We start from the raw sequence: 25932 nt of genomic DNA on the forward strand, positions 1-25932 counted from the left end.
AAAGGAAGAGAAACAGGTGGGAAGAGACAGAAAATAATGCACGAGTTGCACCAGGCTGGGCAGGACAGAAGCTGCGTTCTGCCATTAGCCATATTTTAGTAAGCTTTTCCGCCCTCATTGTTTTCCAAGAATCTACAAGGCATTACCTAGCTTAGCTTGGCAAAACCAGAGTTTGTCATGGTGTAGTGAAGCATTATTTAAACTGATGGTGACAAAGCAGCATGTGTGTGTGAGAGAGAGAGACATTTGACCATAGAAAAATATGCAAATATGCTAAAGTCTCAGACCAGATGTCAGAGCAGCCTCTGGTGCTCGATCCTGGCCCACTGCCTCTGATCCCTTTATGAAAACACAGCTAGCTAGCTCAATTATCCCATACCCATTATCCAAATTGAAGAGTGTGAAGCATATGCTGCTTCCACAGATGCTGATCCCTCTATAACAAACATACAAACACACATAGAAACACCTAAGTGCCTAAGTAAAACCCTCTTGTATCAAAATCATAAGCTAGATATGATTAAGCTGTGTGATTTATAGTATTTTAATCATGATCACAGTTATTGGCACCATTATTTAAATTAATTTCTGTAAACAATGTCTCTGAATTAAAATTCAGAAATAAACTTTTTTTTTTTTTTATATATTTTATGCATTTTTCTCCCAATGTAGTGTAGTCAATTTATCTTCTGCTTTTTTCAGTCGAGGTGGGTATATTGCTGCTCACGCCTCCTCCGACCCGCGCACAGTCTTTACCAGAACCCTTTTTCACCCATGCACTCTGCACAGGCGCCTCTATTTGCCAATCAGGGTCCTTACACAGTGTTTAAAGAACCCACCCACATATTCCGGTCATCCCTCTCTGCAGGCACTGCCAATTATGCCCGCTAGATGGCGCCTGGTGGCAACGCCGAGTTTCAAACCGAGGAGAATATCCCGCTGCGCCACCTGGGTGCCTTTGTTTTTGTTATTTAAAGCATTAGCCATTAAGGCAATTGTTCTCAACCTTTTTTTCAGCTGGGCTTGCAACTGGAAACACACAGTGGGGAAAAATATTGTCTAATCTCAATGAATAAATGTAGCATAATGTTGAGCCTAAAGTACAGAAGTTTTGTGTGTACCTTGTAATGTCTGTTTAATCTGGTGAAATCTGTTCACAAGCAATTAACTCAACATCATTAAAATTGAACTTTAAAACACTTAACCACTAGGCTACAGCTACAGCTTGATTACTAGTCCAGTACCTTAACCACTGAGCTATCACTTTTTTCCATCAGTTCAAAAAATTTAACTTAAGAACACAAATACTTTAGGTCTTTCACTCTCTACCATACCAATGATTTTGAAAACGATTTCCAATCTTAAGTCCATGTAAAACAAGGCCTGGACAACACTGTTGATTGTGTGTAACCTTTGTGTGTTAGATGTATCAAATTCTAAATTTGCTTCACAAAATACAATTAAGCTGGTCACCTTTGCACCTTTGTCAGTTAAATAAAAGTTAAAAAAAATAAATAAATCACATTTTTCTTTCACAGCATTTTACAAAATGTCCCAACTTTTCAGAAAATGGGGTTTGCAACTAATTAGATGGCATACTGTATACACAGCCAAACACACAGTCTCTCAGTGATGGGTTGAAGCACAGACACCATAGAGCAAATTTCAGGCAAACAAACCAAAGCTGACATCTAAAAGCAGATGAGATCTGAGATTCAATTTTATCAACATACAGTATAACAAAAAATAGATATCAAACGTGCATTCAACACATAGACTGTCATCATACCCAAAATTATTATATGAACATCAGTATATAAGTTACCAAATCCCTTATCTAATACAATATGTAAAAATTTAACCATTCAATCAATCACTGTCAGGCAAAAAGACACACCAGGGAAATCAGACGATATAAATAAAACAATAAAAAAGAAACTGAAGCGTCAGTTGGAGCTACTGCAGCAAGAAACGCTGTACAAACACACAGAAACGCTGTACAAACACACAGAAACGCTGTACAAACACAGAGATGCTGTACAAACACACAGAGACACTGTACACACACAGAGGCACTGTACAAATACACACAGAGACGCTGTACAAACACACACAGAGAAGCTGTACAAACACACAGAGAAGCTGTACGAACACACAGAGGCACTGTACAAACACATAGAGACGCTGTACAAACACACAGAGACACTGTACAAACACACACAGAGAAGCTGTACGAACACACAGAGGCACTGTACAAATACACACAGAGACGCTGTACAAACACAGAGACACTGTACAAACACACAGAGACGCTGTACAAACACATAGAGACGCTGTACAAACACATAGAGACACTGTACAAACACACAGAGACACTGTACAAACACACACAGAGAAGCTGTACAAACACATAGAGACGCTGTACAAACACACAGAGACACTGTACACACACACACAGAGAAGCTGTACAAACACATAGAGACGCTGTACAAACACACAGAGACACTGTACAAACACACACAGAGAAGCTGTACAAACACATAGAGACGCTGTACAAACACACAGAGACACTGTACAAACACATAGAGACGCTGTACAAACACACAGAGACACTGTACAAACACACAGAGACACTACATACACACAGAGACACTGTACAAACACACAGAGACGCTGTACAAACACATAGAGACGCTGTACAAACACACAGAGAAGCTGTACAAACACATAGAGACGCTGTACAAACACACAGAGACGCTGTACAAACACACACAGAGAAGCTGTACAAACACATAGAGACGCTGTACAAACACACAGAGACACTGTACAAACACATAGAGACGCTGTACAAACACACAGAGACACTGTACAAACACACAGAGACACTACATACACACAGAGACACTGTACAAACACACAGAGACACTGTACAAACACACAGAGACGCTGTACAAACACACAGAGAAACTACATACACAGAGACGCTGTACAAACACACAGAGACGCTGTACAAACACACAGACACTGTACAAACACAGAGACACTGTACAAACACACAGAGACACTGTACAAACACAAAGAGACACTGTACAAACACACAGAGACACTGTACAAATACACAGAGACGCTGTACAAATACACACAGACGCTGTACAAACACACAGAGACGCTGTACAAACACAAAGAGACTGTACAAATACACAGAGACACTGTACAAACACACAGAGATGCTGTACAAGCACACAGAGACGCTGTACAAATACACACAGATGCTGTACAAACACACAGAGACGCTGTACAAACACACAGAGACACTGTACAAACACACAGAGACACTGTACAAACACACAGAGACGCTGTACACACACACAGAGACACTGTACAAATGCACAGAGACACTGTGCAAACACACAGAGACACTACAAATACACAGAGACACTGTACAAACACACAGAGACACTACATACACACAGAGACACTGTACACACACACAGAGACACTGTACAAACACACAGAGACACTGTACAAATGCACAGAGACACTGTACAAATACACAGAGACACTGTACAAATACACAGAGACACTGTACAAACACACAGAGACACTGTACAAACACACATACACACAGAGACACTGTACAAAAACACAGAGAAACTACATACACATAGAGACGCTGTACAAACACACAGAGACGCTGTACAAACACACAGAGACACTGTACAAACACACAGAGACACTGTACAAACACACAGAGACACTACATACACACAGAGACACTGTACACACACACAGAGACGCTGTACAAACACACAGAGAAACTACATACACATAGAGACGCTGTACAAACACACAGAGACACTACATACACACAGAGACACTGTACAAACACACAGAGACACTGTACAAACACACAGAGACACTACATACACACAGAGACACTGTACAAACACACAGAGACGCTGTACAAACACATAGAGACGCTGTACAAACACACAGAGACACTACATACACACAGAGACACTGTACAAACACACAGAGACACTGTACAAACACACAGAGACACTACATACACACAGAGACACTGTACAAACACACAGAGACGCTGTACAAACACACAAAGACACTGTACAAACACACAGAGACACTGTACAAACACACAGAGACACTACATACACACAGAGACACTGTACAAACACACAGAGACACTACATACACACAGAGACACTGTACAAACACACAGAGACGCTGTACAAACACACAGAGACACTGTACAAACACACAGAGACACTACATACACACAGAGACACTGTACAAACACACAGAGACACTGTACAAACACACAGAGACACTGTACAAACACACAGAGACACTGTACAAACACAGAGACACTGTACAAACACACAGAGACACTACATACACACAGAGACGCTGTACAAACACACAGAGACACTGTACAAACACACAGACACTACATACACACAGAGACACTGTACAAACACACAGAGACACTGTACAAACACACAGAGACACTACATACACACAGAGACACTGTACAAACACACAGAGACGCTGTACAAACACACAGAGACACTGTACAAACACACAGAGACACTGTACAAACACACAGAGACACTGTACAAACACACAGAGACACTACATACACACAGAGACGCTGTACAAACACACAGAGACACTGTACAAACACACAGAGACACTGTACAAACACACAGAGACACTGTACAAACACACAGAGACACTGTACACACACACAGAGACACTGTACAAACACACAGAGACACTGTACAAACACACAGAGACACTACATACACACAGAGACACTGTACACACACACAGAGACACTGTACAAACACACACAGACGCTGTACAAACACACACCTACTACCTGGTAGCATTCTTAAACGTTACATGGTACATGCTTGGATTTGATTTTACCATACCTGTTAATCTCTTTGGATGTAAATTAAACCATGAGCAGAGAACCAGCACATTACTTCTGGTTCATAAAGAAGTCCTGATTGCTCCTGTACAGCCTCAAGAGCACAATTATGACGACATGTATCTCATCTGATGCCAGAACTTTTCCACTTTTAATAGGAAATCTTCTGTGGTCAGTGATCTTTTCAGCAACAGCTATTAATTTATCTCTCCTCACTTCACAGCCCCACACTGTAAGCAACTCAAGTGCCTTGAAAATTGAAATTGAACTTGTAGTTCAAAATGTCAGCTCCAAATAATTACTAATGGGAAAAGCTGTCATGCAATATCGTATTCATTAGTCATCATCCCCCTGCTATTCCAGATGTAAACAGACAGACAGACAGACAGACAGTTTTAGAAGGGTGCAACATCAAAAATACTGGCTAAAGCCATGTTAACAAAACAAGAAAACTTTTAGACCATTTAAAGTGGCAAGTTTAGTATTAAATTAGAAACAGTACATTTCCAGCTGCGTCTGGAGAGCAATGCCACAAGCATATTTAATTAATTTGAAAGCCTCAGCTTGCAATTTAATTTAGTGTTTCCTTATCATTTTATAATTGTGTATTTGGGGACAGAAACCATGCCCTCAATCCTCAAATTTCAGCCTTATTTTTAAACGATAAAACAGGGGATGTTTTTTATTGCTAGTTTGCTATTACTTGTTTCCTTTGAGACATGCAAAGATAGACAACGGCTCTATAAAAACCTACGGCTCAGATAATGCCACTGGGCTGACTACCTCTCCTCATACAAATTAGCTCACTCTAGCCAAGGATAAGCTGGCATCCTAAAATGATCTGGAAACAGGAATATGGTCTATCTGACCAGTCAGCATGGCCAGAGAGCATGGCTAGTCCCTTTTCCCACAGGGTGGCTTGTTTGGTCATTAAGGCTATAACTTGTCAGATCTGCTGTAGTCTTGCTTTTAATAAATGCCATTTATGAATGAGAGGCTTTATATAAGGATGATATGCTATTCTGTTTATTTGGCTGGGTTTACTTTGGTTATTTAGTCTGTCACAATCTTCGAGACAATCTCTGGGACGTGTATAGGTACCTATGCCAGTTGGGGGTTGGGAGAAGGGGGGCGATGGTCACATGGAGCTTAACATGGTTCTCCGTATGCGATACAGTTTTGTGTGAGAAACAAACACTGGCAGGTGATAAGAAGCAACTGCAGATAGGACATGTGTTGGAGGTGGAGTATGGTGATCCGACTATCCTTGATCAGATCAGGGTTTGTGCAAGCAGAAGCGAACTCAGAATCGTAAATTGGAAATGTTAATAGACTGGTAGATAAAGGGGGAAAAATCAAGGGAAAATCAATTTAAATAAGGGACTTTATATCAAGAAAAACTGACTATTCACTCTATTTCACGACATTTTCTTCACACATTTGCTTACTTACTTTCCTTACTTTCATCCTCATTCATAATTATATTTGAGGGTTGTCACAAAAATCCTTGAATGAATGCCCATCAGGATCCATGCACATCATGTACTTTTAAAAAGATGTGCAGGAGTCCAGTTTTGCATCTCTTCAACAATAAACATTAATATTTATTCCATTATTATTCATTAGTAAGGAATACACACACACACTAAAGTAGGTTAACTAACAAACCATGTAGTTACCTTTTATGACAGTTTGTTTAATCTAAACACAAAACACTGGTCAGACAAAATGATAACTACAGCTACACATCCAAGTGGGTATTGTACATAAATGCTCATGAATACGGCCTTAGTTTTGTATAAAAGAAACAAATATTAAAGATTATGATCTTGTAGCAGCATTATGCTATTCTGTGTCTGAGGCTAATCGAACTGTGTATCTGTGGAGATCTGTGTAATAGTCGCCTGCAGTTTCAGGCCTAACCTAATTAACATGAAACTAAATGAGCTGCGTAAGTTAAAATGGCACACACACATTCAGGGAGCAATCAATGGGGTGATGTTATTAATGACAGGGATAAAACAGGCCAGACAATTCCACTCCTATTACTCCTGCTGCATGATCCCACAACATGTGGTCGTAGTGATAATAAGCTTTTATCTAATTGTGAATTTAATCGATCTTTCTTAGCCTTTTTAAGACAGAATGACATTTAATACTTCTTAAGTATTTTGACACCTGCAATAAATGCAGATCCATGACCAACTCCTGGGTCAAGTGGGTGTTATCAGAGATAAATATTGATAACTTTTGAGACCAGGTTTGTATATATATAAATTGGAGAGTGAAACGGTGTAAATAACAATGCATGCCATTCTAATTTAATTTTGCATTTTCTGCCTTTATCCATCCGCCCGTCTTTCACTTTCGTTCTCCTTTCTATCTCCTCCCTGCTGGCTTTCTGCACAGCGTGCTGAAAAGTGTGGCTACTTGATGGATAAACTGCAGAGGCTCACTCCAGGGTCCTCCTATGCCAGCTACTTTTCAGCACATACCTCAACATATGGCTGTCCCAAGAGTTAGAGAAAGAATACAAAAGACTTTTTAACATAAAGAGCAGCGCATATTTCTCTAGCAGAGAAAGGGAGATAAAGGTTGAGAAAGATGCCTATCAGAGGTGCTCTACGTATCTGTACCTCACTACAACAGAGCTGTTGTCCTCTAGATCAGCTTTATTGTCAGCAGCTTACATTCAGTGATAAAACACTTTTATTTAGTCAGTGTACGATATGCATCTTTCTTAATGCTTTTGCAATACTCTGAAATAAACAGTCATATGTCATGTTTGAAGGGAAGATTTGATGCTTCATTCTAAAAGAATGTTTTAAATGCCAAATTGACCTTGGAAAAATCAACAACACAATGCTTCCTCTGTCCAAAACAGCAGAATATGTAATGTAATATGATATGTAACATACTGATCAAGTACAGGGTGTTAAAGTGGTGCAGTGGGTAGTTGCTTCAAGAGGTCAAGTCAAGAGTTCAAGAGGGGCTTTATTGTCATTTCAGCTATATACAAGTACAGTCGAATCCGGTTAATTGGACCACCGGTTAATCGGACCAGCCGCTTATTCGGACCGAATCCTAAAGTACCGAAACAAATCCTATTATTAACGTGTAATGTTATTCGCTTATTTGGACCAAAATTCCGTTTAATCGGACCAAAGAACGTGAGAGCGAATAAGAAAAAGAAGCCACAAGTCGCCAGTTGGTCAGTGAGATATGGGAGGATTCCTGGGCTCCCCGGGAGAATTTATGCTTTTATCAAAGGTCAGGAAATCCGAAAAGTTGTGTTGACAAGAGCAAAACCAGCGGGAGGTGAACACGCCAGTTAAAATTATATAAATATATAAGTTACAAATATATAAATATATCAGTTAAAAATATATAAATGTATCAGTTAAAAATATATAAATGTATCAGTTAAAAATATATAAATGTATCAGTTAAAAAATATGTAAATATATCAGTTAATTGTATTTGGGATACAATTTCAAGCTTTAAAAAAAAGAGTTGATAATAACCTGACATTATGATTTTACTTTAAATTTAAAGTCAACTAAAATTTTATCTTAGCTCTTTAATTTTTATTGTTATTAAAAGAAATCTACTTTCCACACAACAATTTCACTTCATAATGATAGTACACCATCTGGAGATGTCACTCAGTTAATATCAAGCAATTCTGATGTATCTTTTTTAAATAAAGGCCTTTATATTGTCAAATTTCCATTATTTTAACTCTAGACTGTTATTAAAAAGAATTCTCAAAACAATTCCACTTCATAATGATAGTAAACCATCTGTAGATGTCACTCAGTTAATATCAAGCAATTCTGATGTATCATTTTAATATAAAGGCCTTAATTTAAAAATGATACATCAGAATTGCTTGATATTAACTGAGTGACATCTACAGATGATGTACTATCATTATAAAGTGGAATTGTTCTGTGGAAACTAGAGAATTGAATAGAATTGAAAATAATGGAAATTTGACAATATAAAGGCTTTTATTTAGAAATGACACATCAGAACTGCTGTCAGGTTATTACCAACTCTTTTTTTCAAAGCTTGAAATTGTATTCCTAATACAGTTTGCAGGAAGAAATGGGTTTTTTTATTTTTTCATTTTTAACTTATATATGTATATATTTTTTTAACTCATACATTAATATATTTTTAACTGTTATATTTCTGTATTTTAACTGATATATTTATATATTTTAACTGATACATTTATATATATTTTAAGTGATATATTTCTATATTTATAACTGATGTAGTCATGTTCAGGTGACTTTTTTTTAATCAGTTTTACCAGACGCTATTACCGTAATGTTTAGTATATGCACATCCTTAGAAACAGCGTGGGGGCTGATTTGACTGAGCATTTCGAAGTGGAGGCTGGCTTGACCGCAGTCATTTTATTAGCATGTCAGTGCTTGTGTTAATATGCAATTTCTTACACATAAATGGGGCTCTGATATTATTATGTGTTCCAGAGTATACACAAGTATTACAGGACCACAAAAAACATGAAAACGTGGATCCTTGAAGTGGTGAAGGAGAGTGCTGTTTTATCAAGATCACTGTCCAGTGCAGTCAATGTTGCAGTTGTAATTGAAGAAGATGTAGTAATGGACAACCTGCCCCACTACACTAATGCCTTCAAGACACCAAACCATCGAAACTCTTTTTTATTCCACCTTAAAAATTAGCAATTACATTTAGGTGCTAAGTTGACTTGTAATTTGTAGTTGCCCTTGCACCTTAAAAACTACATTTAGGCTCTACTTACATTTTCTAATATAAATTGTTTCAATTACACACTATAACATGTATAACTTGTAATTTGTTTGATGCTTGTGAATGCTGAATGTTTAAAAAAAATTTATTGTTTATATGATACATGCAAATAAAATATATTTGTTAAGAATTTACATTTGCTATGCAGTGTTCACTTATTCAGTATATTTTACATGTACTTTGATACTAATTATTAATTAACTGGACTAAACAAATGTAGTTGACAGAATTGAAAATATATTGTTGGACCAACAAGATGTATTTGATGAATTTCATTGACACAACTTATTTTTTTTAGTTAGTCCTAAATTCTATGGTTGTCAGCAGAACTTAAATTATGCATTTTAGATAACTTAAATTAGGCCAACTAAAAAAATTTGATGCAACGGGTCACTAAGAATTTTTAAGTTGAAGAGACTAGAAATTTTTTACAGTGTAGCGGCGGAAGACAAATTGAGAAATCGGGAGAGAGAAAAAAAGAGAAAATGCATTAATAAATAGAAAAAAAAACTTGAGCTTGTTAGTTAGGTCATATCTTAGCCACTCACAGTCTGACCTCTACTTCTGGGTGCTACTCTCAGGTCTAGTCCATCACTACTCTTTTCACACCAATTATATGATTCCACATTTAGCCAAGCTAAGCTCTCACAAGGTAAGAATGAATAAACCACATGGAACGCACAATTGACCCATCCAGCTATTAAAGCTATTAAATAAACTGAAAGACATACAGTCGAGCAGAGGGAAGAAAATGAACACGCACAGTTAGACCTACATGCTACAATGTGATAATATATCCCAGCAGTATTACATTATAACATTGTGGCTTGTAAATTAAATATAAACCATATTCACTGGGTAGACTGTGGTTATTTCTTTATTAAAGAATAGTCTTTGGTAAATCTTCTGTTTAATCCTGCTTTACTCCTCAACAAACCACCAACCAGTATGACTGTCCAGACAAGTCCAGTCAATAGTTAAGCCAAAACATTGATGGACATTTTTTCTGCCCATTATACTAACAATCTAATAAAACAATAGCTTGTTAGCAGGTATTTTGAAGCCACTTACAATGCCTATTTACAAAATTAAATTTAAGCATCGTTTGATTCATAGTTGCTGTCAGCTTCATTCCATGTTCACATGGTCCTTAATGACAATTATAAGTTACCACATATATTCATTTATTGTTTTTTCTAATTAGTTTATCCTTGTAAGGGTCACAGTGTGTTTGTCTCCACCTTAAATGCTGAAGAAATAAAACTAATATAACATAATGTAATATAATATAATGTAATATAATATAATGTAATATAATATAATATAATATAATTATTATAACATAATATAATATAATATAATATAATATAATATAATTAATGTAATGTAATGTAATGTAATGTAATGTAATGTAATGTAATGTAATATAATATAATTAATATAATATAATATAATATAATATAATATAATTAATATAATATAATTAATGTAATGTAATGTAATGTAATGTAATGTAATGTAATATAATAAATATAATATAATATAATATAATTAATATAATATAATATAATATAATATAATATAATATAATATAATATAATAAATATAATATAATATAATATAATATAATATAATATAATATAATATAATATAATATTATATAATATTATAATATAATATAATATAATATAATATAATATAATATTTATTGCCCCTGAACAGTGTCCCAAAGGATATTAGGAATGCAAGCTTCATAACCGTCTTTAATCCAGATTTATAGTGCTAAGTTATATGTGTAATGCATGAGAGTCATTGTCTCCAAATTAAGAAACAAAAGAAAACATTGGTGGATCCTCCAAAAATTAAAAAATTAAAAAAGCTCGATGTTCATGATTGCCATTAGAAAAAAAACTAAAACAGCATCCATGAGAAAGACACGGCTCCAGTTATCTGATGTAATGCAAACAGAAATAAACAACAGGATAATGATACTTTAAGACAAACATAGTGCTGGTACTAGAATGGTGTGGGAATGCTTTGCCTGCTGCTCTCAACCAGAAAATCCTAAAGGACAATGTCTGGAGATTAGTTTGTGATCTAAAGCTTAAGCACAAATTAAGTAATACAAAAAAAAAGCTTTATTAATGCACACATATTAAAGGTCACAAACTATTGTGGCTTGTAAGTGGAAATAATAACCCGCTAGTGATAAACTTTAACCACATTTAGCAGGTACGCAGTTCTCATTTTTTAACTCTAATCATGATTACCATTCTACCCATTCTGCCTGAATTCCCAGTCTACTATGCTATGATTTTCCTCCACATGCTCAAGCTGATACATAAAACGAGCAGAGGGAGTTGAGTTAATTATCCTTAATAGAAGAATTCCCATTTCCACCTCAAACTCCACTGGCACCCTGATTGGGGATTCAGAGCACTTTCCCTATTCAGTGAAAACTGAAACAATCCAGCACTAACAGGTCTGATGAATGTCATCCTGTCAGAGGCACCAACTGTTCCAGATACTTATGGGAGCACCACAGTTTTTTATTGATCCCTCAAAATGTGCTCATTTAATTCCTATTATAAAATGCAGGAAAATAAGATTGTAAAAGGAAGGAAAGTGATGGAAAATTATAATATTACAAAGAAAGGAGCGGAGCCATGCAGTTATTACTGATGCAAGCACCCATGGAGTTAGTGATTGCTGAAGAAAGCAGCTATACTGACTATATAATGGTCAGTTTTAGTTTGAACTAACAATCAATCAATATTTGCTTTACAATTAAGCCTCCACATGAACAGAAACCATGATGTGTAAAGATTATAAAGTACAAAGAATGAAAATGTTCATCCATTAATTCCCAGCACACAGCAAGCAGCACATTGAAGATGCCAGGGTGAGTGACGGTGCTCATCACTGACTTTATGAGCTCATAATGGGGCTGTTATTTATTTATCAGCTGGACTTGGATATACGGTGTAGAATTAATGAAGGCAAAACAGCTCCCAACACATAATCCTGGTTAAAATATCGGGGATGCCACTACTCCCAATGGTCTGATTAACCCTGAGGAACTGGAAAATTGTACTGTGTGGGGGCCACTGGGGTATGCAGAGTAAAGAAATGTCACAGACAGGTGAGGACACAGATTTGTGCTTTAACTAGGATTTATGCTAAATGTGAACAGACACTGATGACATATTGCAGACTTGAAGTATGGCAGTGAAACCTAGTTGCGAAATGTGACATTTTTTCTATATCAGCTTGTCTCTGATGTGAACAAGTCGTGTCAGCTTCAGGGTGAATCACAAAGACTCTCATTTCATTGTTTTTTGTTGTTTTGACCAACAAACAATGAAAGTCTGATTCACAGAGTTTAAATCTGAGTCTGTAATCATCCAAGTTTACTTTCACCTTCTGATATAAGTGAAAAAGACTGCATTCTCCATATTTACTGCAGTCCTAGCTGCCTCATGGTCAGCTTAACAAAGAAGCCTTTCTGCTCTTGCTTCTTTGTTGTAGTTAGTACAGCTGTAAAAATCCAAAGTCCAGAAATCACGCTGCATAGACCATGTCACAACGTTGCTCCACACAAGTTCTGTATGTCAGTGTCATTAGAAAAGTGTGTAAAGTAAATCTAGGTTAAGAAGAATGATGTTTATGTAAATAAAATGTTAATGCCAAAATAAGGTGTTACTGGATTGCGCCCAGTGATTCCAAGGTAACCGGACCTCATTATTTGAGAGAATGCTAACAGGCTTACACATATCAGCACCCAAGCGGCAGGACTAAAGCAGATGCAAGTAAAGGCGAGTTACAAAGCTTAAAATGCTGTAAGATTTTGCACATTAGTGACCTAATGAATGGCTTAACAATGTAACAAATTAAAGCACCATTTATACTAATAATAGCAATTTTAAACCAGTTGAATATGCAACAAGCGACACTGCTTTGATTTCAAGGACCTATTGCAGAAAATACTAGTTAGCAATCAAGCAGCATGATTGCATTTGGACACTAAACACCACTTTTAGTGCTGTTTTGACCCTTGGGTCTCTGATTAAAAATCGGAAAAGAGAGAGAGGGGGAGGAAGGGGGCAGTGGCATCACTGACCAACAGAAACTCTGACTTTGAGTTTAATAAATAGGACCTGTTTTATTCATAGTCATCTGATGTAATCATTGTGTGTCGTCCTGTGCTCCTGCAGAAAGGGATGATTATTGCCTTTCAGACCCAGTATTTCTGAAACTGTGCAGTTTGTAAACTGTTCTTGCTGCACACGGTTGTTACACTGGATATTAGCTGGTGGTCATAATCATGTGACTCTACAGTGTATGTTTTTGCATACAATTCTGAAAACTTGAAGCTCATAACACCACTTCCATTTGTTCTCAATCAAATATCATTCTAAATCTAAGTCCTGCAAATCTCTGAACACAAATCGCACCATTCAGCACAATTTAGTCACCTAGAAAACACATCACCCTGATTACCATTTAGTACAAACTCGACTGGAAGAAACTTTAATCATTTGTCAGAGTATAAAAAAGTGCTGGTATCACTACTTCTTTACTCAGTCACAGTTGCGCTCAAATGAAACCTTGACATATCTGTTTCATCCTCAGCAAGTGTTGATCCAAGACACGATATACCTGTCGTTTTAGACCATGACAACCCAAAATTTATAGTGCTGCACACCTAACATTCAGCATCCAGCAGAGGAATTCTTTTCAGAACAATGATGGAAACTATTTGAACTCAGAACATATGAGCATGTGGCACTACTCCAGACAATGGAGGAGGCATGTTATGACATCCACACATATAAATGGCAGGGATGGCATTTACCATCCCTGCCATACCAGGCATTTTTCCACCCCCGCTGCTTGGCCAGGGAGAAAATTACAGCTGTGGTAGATGGGGTCCTCTGGCCTGACCAGGATCAGAGGCAGGATGCAGACTGTTCTGTTTTATTGCATTTCAGTTAAGCACAGTATATTGCAGAAACAAATAAATATTCTTTAATTACCTTCTTGTATCTGTGCACTGATTTTCTTTGTAGTGTTTTTTTGTACTTACACAGACGAAATTTACTGAGTTTTGCAACATACAATGTACAACAGATAACATTTGTGTTACATACACATGTAGTACTGTAAATACTGTAACACTTGTATGCATCTGAATATGTAACTGTTTTTGGTTAACTCTTTATTTTGTCTTTAGAGTTTCTTCCTCAGAACTCTGAAGGTTAAAACTTATCTTAAAACTTCATTTATTAACATTTATTTAGCAATTAACTCAATGACAATGTTTTAACAACTGCTTTTTTCTTCAAAAAATCGACTTATTTTGTACATTTCCAAAGAGTAAGCCAACAAAGAACACTTAAGTGTCTGCATAGCTGCTTCTCCAAGGCTGCAAGCTAAATATTTACAAGCACTAAGCTAAAATGCAAAGAAGGTGCATTTTTAATGAATAATAAAAAAGATGCGGCTACAATATTTTCATTGAATCAGGTCTAAAGCAGGGTTATAAAACTGCTTTATACACAAAGGGAGAAAGATATTGATCAAAGAACATGTTCTGTATTAAGAAGTTATGTTCACTCAGTGAAAACATAAAACACAGTGTTTTATGAGTGAATTACGGTGGTGCATGAAATACAGAGGACATATTATTTATTAACTGTCGCCTCACAGCAAGAAAGGGTCTGCGTTCGATTCCAGGGTGGCCAGGATCCTTTCTGTGTGGAATTTGCATGTTCTCCTTGTTTCACATGGGTGTCCTCCCACAGTCAGGTCAATTACAGCTACTACAAATTGTCCTCTGTGTGTGCCCTGTGATGGACTTGCAATCTGCCCAGGGTGTTTCCTGCCCAGTGAATCAGACCCACCACGACCCTGACCAGGATAAAGCGGTGGTAAAACAGACAATGAATGATGAAAGATTTTTTATTGAGTTTAGCAGTTACTTTGGTTTTCTGATTCTGCCACTGGTTAGAAAAAATGTGCAAAGAAAAATGAATTGAAGAAAATAATTAATCTGTTAACTTGAATTAATTTAACTGACCTGTTAACAATGTTTAAGTGTGCAAAATCAGTCAAATGCACACAAATTTTGAAGATCACATATAGTACAGGAAACAGCTGTGCACATTGATTTTCCATGTCTCTGATATTTTAACTAGTTCTTCTATTTAGCTGCAGTTTGTAAATTTTGGGAGTTGAGAACCTCTCATAAAAATAACATTGATCACACAGTCATACAACACAAATAAATGACTCGCTATACAGTGCTAAAAATTCTCTACAAACTAAACAGTTTCCCTTTATTTAATGCAGTGTTTGTACACTGTCCTTCAACTTGTCATTGACTACGAATCTACAAGCATCTTTCTGTCCAAGCAACTGAAACGTGAAAAATCACATCACCCAGTTATTTAAAGCTCTGATCATCACAATGAAAAGCCAGCATGTAAACAGTTTTCTGTGTGTTTTTTTAAATGTCATATGAACCAAAAGAAAAGGCCAGTGGCCTCTGCAGACTGTCATGTCATGTACCAGAACTGTCAGACACTGGTGAGTAAAGCTCTTTTGCTGTGCCTTTAACAGACAGACAGAGGAGGATCAATTAACTGATTGCTCTTCCAAACCCCAACACCACATTTGTGAGGTGACATCAGAAGACATAGTGACTTCTATCCCCCAATGATCAGCAGCTTTAACAGCCTATCTGCTAGGATGACAAAAATCTCAGCAATGCACATTTTTGGTTCTCTAATACAAAAAACTTATAATATAAATTATACAATCATTCATTCATTTATAATAAGTGACCACTCTGTGCAGGACATCCTGCTTTTCTTCATGTCTTTATAGACTTGCTTTGTGTGTATCTTGCTTTCCAATCATGCTGGAACACAGAGGGGCAAAACTGTTGCTGCAAAGCTGGAAGCGTATAATTGCCATTATATAATTTGCACCTGTTAGCATTTCCTTTGGCTAAAACATTAGAAGGGATGTTCCAATACTTTTGTAAAATATTGTATATTATGGCAGGGTTCAAGATTAAAAGATAAAAAGCAATCAGAGACAAAGACAAGAAAAGCTTTCAAGTTAACAGCAAACAGCAGTTCAGGCAACTTAAGGCAACAACAACATAAATAGGATACAAAAAGCAACATTAGCATTGTAGCCTCAGTGCTACATTAAAAATGCAAAATTCAGAAATTAAACGTGACGTGAGAAAACATAAGTGTGTTATTGTCATTTCTTTATCGCTGTTAGCTGATGTCCTTTAGTCATACATTTTATTTCAGAGATGACTGGGGTGGTTATTCACTCAATTGTGACAAAGTTTCCACTATGCATTTAAGATCCTCTGGTAAAAAGTTTTTGCTGAAATGAATGTTGTGGGCATTACCTTTTGTACCACTATAGCTACAGCTTTTGTAGCGTCTCAATCAAGCAGGACCTAGCTGCAGTATTAATCACACCTGTATTTTTTACCAAACATAGTTATATAATGGTCTAGTATATATCCTGTTTATTTACATTACTGTAATATACTAATAATGACTCAATATAAAATGTATTTATGGTGAATTTAGTAAATAGTTGATTGAAGGGATCAAAAATGTAATTCTTTAGCAAAATAGTTATAACCTCTCTAAAGAACATGTTTCACCCTGTGCTATACCAAAACATAAAGCATTAAAATGTATAGCAGTGCCTCCCACATCACCCTCAACACATTTCAGCCCTTTTGCTAGTTCTGAGTCCCTAATTACCACTCTTCAACAAAAGCTAACAGCCACAGGCCTCATTTTTCTGTGGAAATGTTTCTCTGTGTCTTATAAGTTGCTTTCTCCACTTTCTCTTCACTATATTTATTCCATAGGATGACAGTTAACTGCGAAGGGAAACTGCAAACAGCCTCACCTGTTAAGTCCTAATGTGCCAGACAAAATGGAAAGGCCATTTTATGCCACAGAGGAGAATTCATCAGCTGAGGTTCTTTGTCTGGCTGCTAAATGCTAGTTGTTAAACAGACTCCTGATAAAGATGTGCAAATCCATGAATGTTTACACATTAAACATGTGAGAGGACATTGCTCTTAAAACAGTTTCTTTTAGCCGCTCAGGTGGCGCAGCGGTAAAAAGACACGCTGCAACCAGAGCTGGATTGTGAGTACCTCGTATCGAATCCAGCTCTGCCTCCCCGGTTCGAGGCTGAGTGGCTGTATGAGCAACGATTGGCCGGTTGCTCAGTTGGGGGGTGGGACAAAGAACCGGATGTGGGTCTCTCTCTGTCAGAATGCGATTACGACCTCTGCCGGCTGATTAGAGGCGCCTGCACAGAGATGAGGAAGAGTGCCCTTAGGGTGTGTCTCTCCGCATGCAACGCTAGGTGGTGCCAAACTCGTCAATGTGCGGGTGGCAAAAATGCATCCGGCATGCTGCCCATGTTTCGGAGGGGATATGGGTTAGCTTCGATCTCCTCGGTCAGGGCAGGGTTCGGCATAGACAGAGAGGAAGCACGATGCAAATTGAACAGTTGGATGCACCAGAGGGGGAGAAAAAAAATGCATTCTTTTCTTGAATGCAGCTTTGATTAAATGCAGGATAATTCTACCAGTGAAAATAAGCTTAAAGATAATGCAGCTTTTGTCAGCTCACTAACATTACAACAGTGGAAACAAGCATTTCTATCAAGTTTTACCATACAGGACAATGCATAGGCCAGGAGACCAACGACAAATTTGTACTTAAGAAACAGATTTATTTGTATTTGCCATTAGACTTGGAAGGCTCTGGACAAGACAACCCTAGCACGTTCCATCCTTCAGCAGTCTCCTGACCTGTGATGCAATGAGTCAATTAAACGACTCTCAAATTCAATCAACGGATTGATTAGAATGAAACTCAGAATGGTTGTCTAATGTAGGAAGCCCTAGTAAAACCCTAGTGATCCAAATCAGCAGAAAGGTACAAAGGGTTTTATGCCATGTCTCATTTAGCTGGTCTCAGCTCTGCTCAGAAGCACTTCAAATCAGGACATGAAAGCTAAGTGAGGCCACCCATCACATAGATCTTGCCAGACTGTAGATCTCACTGATTTGGCCATCACAGCTGAAACCACACCATGGCTAAAAATCTGCCATACTAATTAGTAGTAGGTGTGCAAACATGTCTATTATTATCATTTTATTATTATTATTTTATTATTTACTGCACAGTAAAACAATGTTACAAACAAGACAAAAAAGCATTTCTTCTGAAACCATATTAACAATCACACCAGGAGAGCAGAGACAATAATTTCATCACCATATTAAAAATCTTCTTAGAAAAACAAATATCTAATAACACAATATTACATTTTTAAAGACTGGAAAGGGAAACGGATAAAGGCCCCTGTAAAAAAGAAATGGATTTAAAGAAAAACAATACAACCACCCCACCCCCATCCTGCCCTTAGTAGGTATAAGATTAGTAGAGGTGTTTTTAATACCTATCACACAGAACAGAGGATTAATAATGAAGCTCTTTCTTAAGGGGATTTGGCTTGATGGAGAGGTATGAGAATTGTGGAAAGTAATTTGCAGTGAATGTGATTCTGTTTCTGACCCGTCTTGTGAGTCAGCCAACCACAGGAACACCTTTAACTGGTGCAGTGAAACAAATTAAAAATCCTGCATTACATAAAATGTGTCAACAAAAACTGATAATCACTGACAACAAATAGCTTGATGGCCAAATTCAATAGCCAGTAAGATCACAACAGCCAACAAGGAGCAGCATAAATCTTTAAGCAAATGCAAATCTGTTCTAATGCAGATGTTGCTCATTTTCTGGCGTTGTGCAGCTGTGACCAGACAAATCAACAAAACAACAGTGTGTGTCTGAGAACTGTCCAGTGCTGACATTAAAAGCTGTGATTAAAAGACCCAGAGACAATGCCTAATGTAATGGTCTCTATTTGCATAGTTCAAAAAAGACAAAGAAATATTTTGTGCCTATTTAAAACATGGTAATTCATCTTTTAAAACAAAATTCCTATGCTTACAGTAAACAGAAATGTTTTGCACCAATTTATTAGACGCCTAACAAAAAGCAAAATATACCAGTAGCCATAACTCATGTGTTTTTAATAGAAGAATTTCTGTCTTGAATAATGATGCATAGATCAGATCTGGCCTCTAATGAATATTCATGAGGATAGAGAATAGAGCCACACACAGCCAGACTGATTTGTGTGCAGCAGAAAAAGCAAGTCTACAGATACACACATTTTGTGAGACACAAATTCAGCCCTATATAAGTAATATGTCTAAAAAATTCCACTGGCTCATGATTTGGGTTTCTGTAGTATCCTTCTATGGGTGATAATAATGTGAATAAATTAAAGAACTGTACAACCTTAAAAGCAGAAACACTAGGAGCAAGGCGGAAACACACAATGGACAGTCCAACGCAGGGCTTAAGACACTTACTTACTTAGACCTAGAGGCAATTAAGAAGAGTTATTTCACCTATTGTCATGTTAATCTTCAGACTGAAAATGACTTCTAGTTATAATCTAGGTCTCCAGAACCTAAAGCTCTGGCACTGTACCTTATTATTATTATTTTTATTAGTAGTAGAAGTAGTAGTAGTATTACCTTATTTTTTTTATTAATTTGTTCATTTGTTCATTTATTCATTGTTCTGTTTTATCCTGGTCAGGGTCAGGTCCATCACAGGGCATACACACACACTTAACACTTTTAGTTAAAACAATAAAGCTCTGGCAATTGTCATCATTTGAAGGCACAAAAGGATAGAAATCCAGCAGAAGAGTTGGTTTATAAAACTTTACATTTTCAACAATTAAATGGCAAATTAAATTCTAGTACAGAGTTATAAAGAAACAACAAACAATACCATGATTAGGAAATCTGAGAGGTAAATGCTATTTAAAATGCAAACCTGATATTTCTATTGTGGTACAGTGGTAGCCTAGTGGGTAGAGCTGTGGGTTACCCACTGGAAGGTTGTGGGTTCTAATCCTAACTTTAGCAAGGTCTTTAATGTGCTTGGCTCCAGGGGCACAATACAATGGCTGACCCTGCACTATGACTTTGCACAAGCTGGGATATATGGAAAAAATCATTGTACTGAGCACATGTATATGTATATACGACAAATAAAGGCATTCCATCTTCCCTATTATTATTATTATTATTATTATTATTATTATTATTATTATTATTTGTTGCACAGTGCACTAGTCGGCATGTCATTTTGTTTTTCTCAAAATGTCATGGTACTGTTTTAAAGTTTAATTAAACACTGCTGGGTGCTGTGAAATAGTGAGAATAACTTTCTCCTTGCCATGTTCGTGCATCTCTTCTGTCATAGAAACAATTTGACTCTCTGGCGGCACTTTGAAAAGGTCAGCGGTAAACTGGGTCAGAAATTAAACCTTGAGCGCAGCACCAAGCTGTAAAAACAGAGCAGCCATGAGGAAAACTGCACAATGGGTGTGGCTCTAGGTAGAGCAGCAGCAAGGTAAGCGGCACCACCTCACTTCATAGGAAAACAATAGGACAGTCAGTACATGTCCCATGTAACATGTCAAATCTGTCTTAACGAAAAGCATTTAGTAGGATGGACAATCATTTTTACCATTTTTTACCAAAACTTTGATGAGTAATTTAAGTCATTTGCTCAGTCCACTAGGTCCATTAAACTCTCCACAAGAAATTCCTGACAAGGATGTTATCTCCTGGAATGTGAATGCTTTGAGATACTTGAATGCTTTTCAAGTACAAATTCAATTCCACCTGTCAGCATCCTTCTTTTTACAAGTGTTGCTGATATGCTTTGCAAGCCAAGCAGAAACACATTAGTGAAAGACAGAAGAATCAGACTCCTGCCAAAAAAGCCACAGTTTGCAAGCCAAAGCAATTTCCTCTTCCTACCTAATGACAGTATGTGAGCGCCCTTTTGGCATTTATGAATGCTGAAAAAGTAGTGTAGTTATTGAGTAGATGAAAAATGTGCTAATAAGCTGCAATGGCAAAAGCAGTGGCAGGGAAAGGTCAAACCACTAAGCAACATGAGGCTCTTTGAACCTTAGGGTTTAATATGGATGACATGGAAGCCTCTGATTTTACCAGGATTACAGATGCGCGCTGTTTACAGGAGATGTGATCAGTGACAAGAAGGTTCTACTAATATCAGCGTAAAGCTCAGGGACAGAGATATTACACCCACACATGTTTATTCAAGGGATGTCAAAAAGTGCATTCCATCAAACAAATAATAAATAATGCAGATACTGAAAGGTGTTTGATCATACCGGTGTGAGGGTAGAGAAAGACAAAGCCAGAGCTAGAAAGAGAATCAGTGAGGCAACAGAACCAATGACAGAAAAAGAAAAAATGAGAGTAACTCTTTTGGTTATAAGATAGTAATCAATTCCACTGAACAAAAAAAAGCAGGTTTAACAATAGTTAAAATAGAGACTGAGAGAGAGAGAGTGTGTGTGTGTGTGTATGTGTGTTTGTTAGAGAAAAAGATGGGAATGGGGGAGGATAGCTGATAAAAAGAACAGCAGAGCAAGAGCAAAAAGACATGAGAGGCATTGAAAGAACCAGCAACCAATTTGCTACAAACATCTGCGTGAAATTTCCCCAGGGCTCCCATAAACACGATGCACTGCCACTCTCTATTTCACATGCTCTTTGACAAAAAACAAGCGCAGAAATACACACACACGCACACGTCAAGAGAATGGACAGACGATTCTATTGTACACAGCACCAAAACGCTGCAGACTGATGGGCAAAGAGCCTGTGTGATGAGGACCTCTTTTATCAGCTCTCCAAACTTACGGGTCTGGGTTAGATAGAGACAAAACACACTGACAGGTGCAACTGAGTGCCATCAGGGATAAACTCTATATCCTTCCACAACTAGCAATGCTGTCACTGTGATGAGCTTAAGAACAGCCCTGCTGACTACTTGTCAAACTTCACATGACCCAAAGCATGTCAAAGCTGGCATCTTGCAAATAGGATATCAAGCGAGTGCAGAGCTCCACTGAGGTCTCGTCTCTGACAGTGACATAAACTAAAGGTGAGGGCTGTTTGCAAAACCCTTCTTATCAAGAGTGGCATTTAAAACATAGCACGCCAGAAGATCACTTACTGTCACTGTAAGGAATCAAGGAGACATTTATTTTAGGCCATTCTACAGAGCTGGGAACAATAAAAAAATGACAAGACAAATCTATTCATTTACATTTTTGGCATTTAGCAGACGCTTTTATCCAAAGCGACTTACATTACAGTTACAGTCTGAGCAATTGAGGGTTAAGGGCCTTGCTCAAGGGCCCAACAGCAGCAACCTGGCAATTGTGACCTTCTGATTACTAGTCCAGTACCTTAACCACTAGGCTACAGATTCATAAGCAGAGTCGCACAGTACAGAGTACAGAGTCACACAGTGGGGTCCAACAGTGGCAACCTGGCAGTGATGGGGTTCGAACCAGCGACCTTCTACTTACTAGTCCAGTACCTTAACCACTAGGCTACAACTGTCTGTGGGCAACAATAGCACTTATATGTCAATTAAAATTGTGTACAACAAAAGAGTCCAAAAGTCTAGCAGAAAATTATACTAATTGCAAATATAGATGCTAACTGCATAAATGCTTATAGTGTCTCATTAAAATGTACAACACATCACAAACTTTTATATCCACACATTTAAGCTTTATTGAAAAGCATATCTTAAAGATAGCTTAAAGCTATTGGTGATGATGATAATAATAATAATAAAGTTCAACCGTGAAACCTCAATGCAAAGCTGGACTTTGTAAAATACTATAATAATAATAATTAAGAACTTGGGGGTGTGCAGTCCTGGTCACTGTGTAAATTACTGTTTGGTCATTCAAGCAAAACCGAGTTATTATTATTATTATTAAATTGTTGTTAAGATAATTGTGTTCTGTTGACAGTGACTTTACTGCCTTGTTGTTTGGGGTCTCAGAGACCCAAGTGCTGTGTGGGTAAAATATCACACAATAAGTTCAAAATTAAGAAGGTCCTGGGTTTGATTCCCAGGTGGAGCGGTACGGGTCCTTTCTGTGTGGAGTTCCGGTTTCCTCCAACAGTCCAAAGACATGAAGTGAGGTGAATTGGGGATACAGAATTGTCCACGACTGTGCTGGACATTAAACTTGAACTGATGAATCTTGTGTAACCAGAAATGATCTGTCCTGTCATGAATGTAACGGAAGTGTGTAAAACAAGACGTTAAAAATCCTAATAAAATAAGTTTAAAATTAACTATTTTTCTTAGACAAATAGAAAGGTGGGAGATTTTGTAAAAGTGTGTGTGTGTGTGTGTGTGTGTGTGTGTGTGTGTAAGACAGCTGTACCCTCAACACAAGACAAAAACTACATAAATAAGAAAATCCGTTGCCTTTATAAAGTATTCTAACTGGTCTCTGAGACCCCACACAGAAATGTATAAATTAGGGGTGTTTGGAACACAATATCATTATAAGCATGTTGTGTTCTTGTACTTTCCATAACATTAGTAAAAGCCATTCAATACCAAGCTGATTTAAAAAGACTAAGTATATTTTGTGAGCTGCTGAAGAGGCTCTAGAGTTCTCAAGAACCCCAAACTGAACATGGGGGTTAATATTTAATTAATTTATCTCACCTTGTCCGGTGTTTCCAGCGTGAGGAAGTGCAGAAGAATGCGAGCTCCCTCACCGGTTAGCTTAGCCGCTGTGCTGATGAGGAGTCCGTTATACTCGGTACAGGCAGGTGTTCCGTTGCTCCGTCACTGAGGTGGAATTTCACCAAACGCCGAGTAGCCGGTAAAGATTTAACCGCTTCTGAGCTTTTTAAGACGAAACGACTTCACACCGCCGGTTCCTCTTTTCTTCAGGATTCGTTAGTAAGGACTGACAGGGGAAAGAAAACCGTTAGAAAGCGGGAAGAAGTGACGCTCGCGCCGGTCGCGAGAGACCGAACTGAACAAAAGCGCGCGCGGAGGCTGAGAGACTCGTGTGCCCCTCCTCCCCCTGTTTAAATGAGCGCAGAGACTCAATAGTAATAATAATAATAATAATACATTTTATTTATATAGCGCTTTTCAAGATACTCAAAGACGCTTTACATAAGACAAATAATCAAAACAAATACGTACATACACCATACAAATCATAGTACAAAATCAAAATAGTACATCAACATCAAGAATAATTAAGATAAAAACAAAGAGAGCAGCATAAGACAGTTCATTAAAAATTAGCTAAATTATGAGAGAGAACAACAAATATAGAACAATTTCTTAAAATTAGACAGAAACAGGACAGATTTACATGCAATCAGGAAACTGAAAACTTTACAAGTTTTAGGATCTAGGACTTCACATTTCTGTCGTGATCTAAGTATAAAAACTATTAAAAAGAATAGCAAAAATAAAAGCATTTATTTTGTGTTGTTACAAGTTAAATGCCACTCTGAATAGATGAGTTTTGAGAAGTGACTTGAATTTGGACAGGTCAGGACAATCTCGTAGGTGTTTGGGGAGAGCATTCCATAAAGATGGAGCAGCTATGGAAAAGGCCCTGTCACCCCAGGTCCGGTGCTTGGTCCTAGAGGGTATGGACAGTAGGTTAGCCTCAGAAGAGCGAAGGCTACGGGAGGGAATGTGCTGATGGAGCAGGTCGGTGAGGTAGGATGGGGCCTGATTATGGAGAGCTTTGTGAGTGAATAGAAGAATTTTGAATTGAATGCGTTGAGCAACGGGAAGCCAATGAAGTTTTTGTAGAACAGGTGTAATATGATCACGGGAGCGAGTATGAGTAAGGAGGCGAGCAGCTGAATTCTGGATATACTGAAGTTTTTTTAGGATTTTGTTAGATGTACCATAAAGGATGCTATTGCAATAATCAATTCTGGATGTAATAAAAGCATGAATCAAGGTTTCGGCAGCAGAAAAGGAGAGTGATGGACGTAGACGTGCTATGTTTTTTAGATGAAAGAAAGCAGTTTTGGTGATGTGATTTACATGGCGGTCAAAAGAGAGGTTGCTATCAAAAATTACACCAAGATTTCGGATGTTAGAAGACGGAGACAAAGTGTC

At 37.4% G+C, this 25932-nt stretch overlaps 1 protein-coding gene across 6 annotated transcripts in view; it reads right to left on the minus strand.

Moving 5' to 3' along the window:
• Window positions 1-24582, minus strand: part of ncanb (neurocan b) — a 145697-nt gene extending 121115 nt beyond the window's left edge. For all 6 annotated transcript variants that reach the window (XM_063013099.1, XM_063013098.1, XM_063013097.1 and 3 more), the window contains exon 1: window positions 24499-24582. The gene's annotated coding sequence lies outside the window, so the exon portion shown is untranslated. The remainder of the gene's footprint in view (window positions 1-24498) is intronic.
• Window positions 24583-25932: the final 1350 nt, after the last annotated feature.

The sequence above is a fragment of the Trichomycterus rosablanca genome, chromosome 17 (genome assembly GCF_030014385.1).
Source record: "Trichomycterus rosablanca isolate fTriRos1 chromosome 17, fTriRos1.hap1, whole genome shotgun sequence".
Lineage (NCBI taxonomy): Eukaryota > Metazoa > Chordata > Actinopteri > Siluriformes > Trichomycteridae > Trichomycterus > Trichomycterus rosablanca.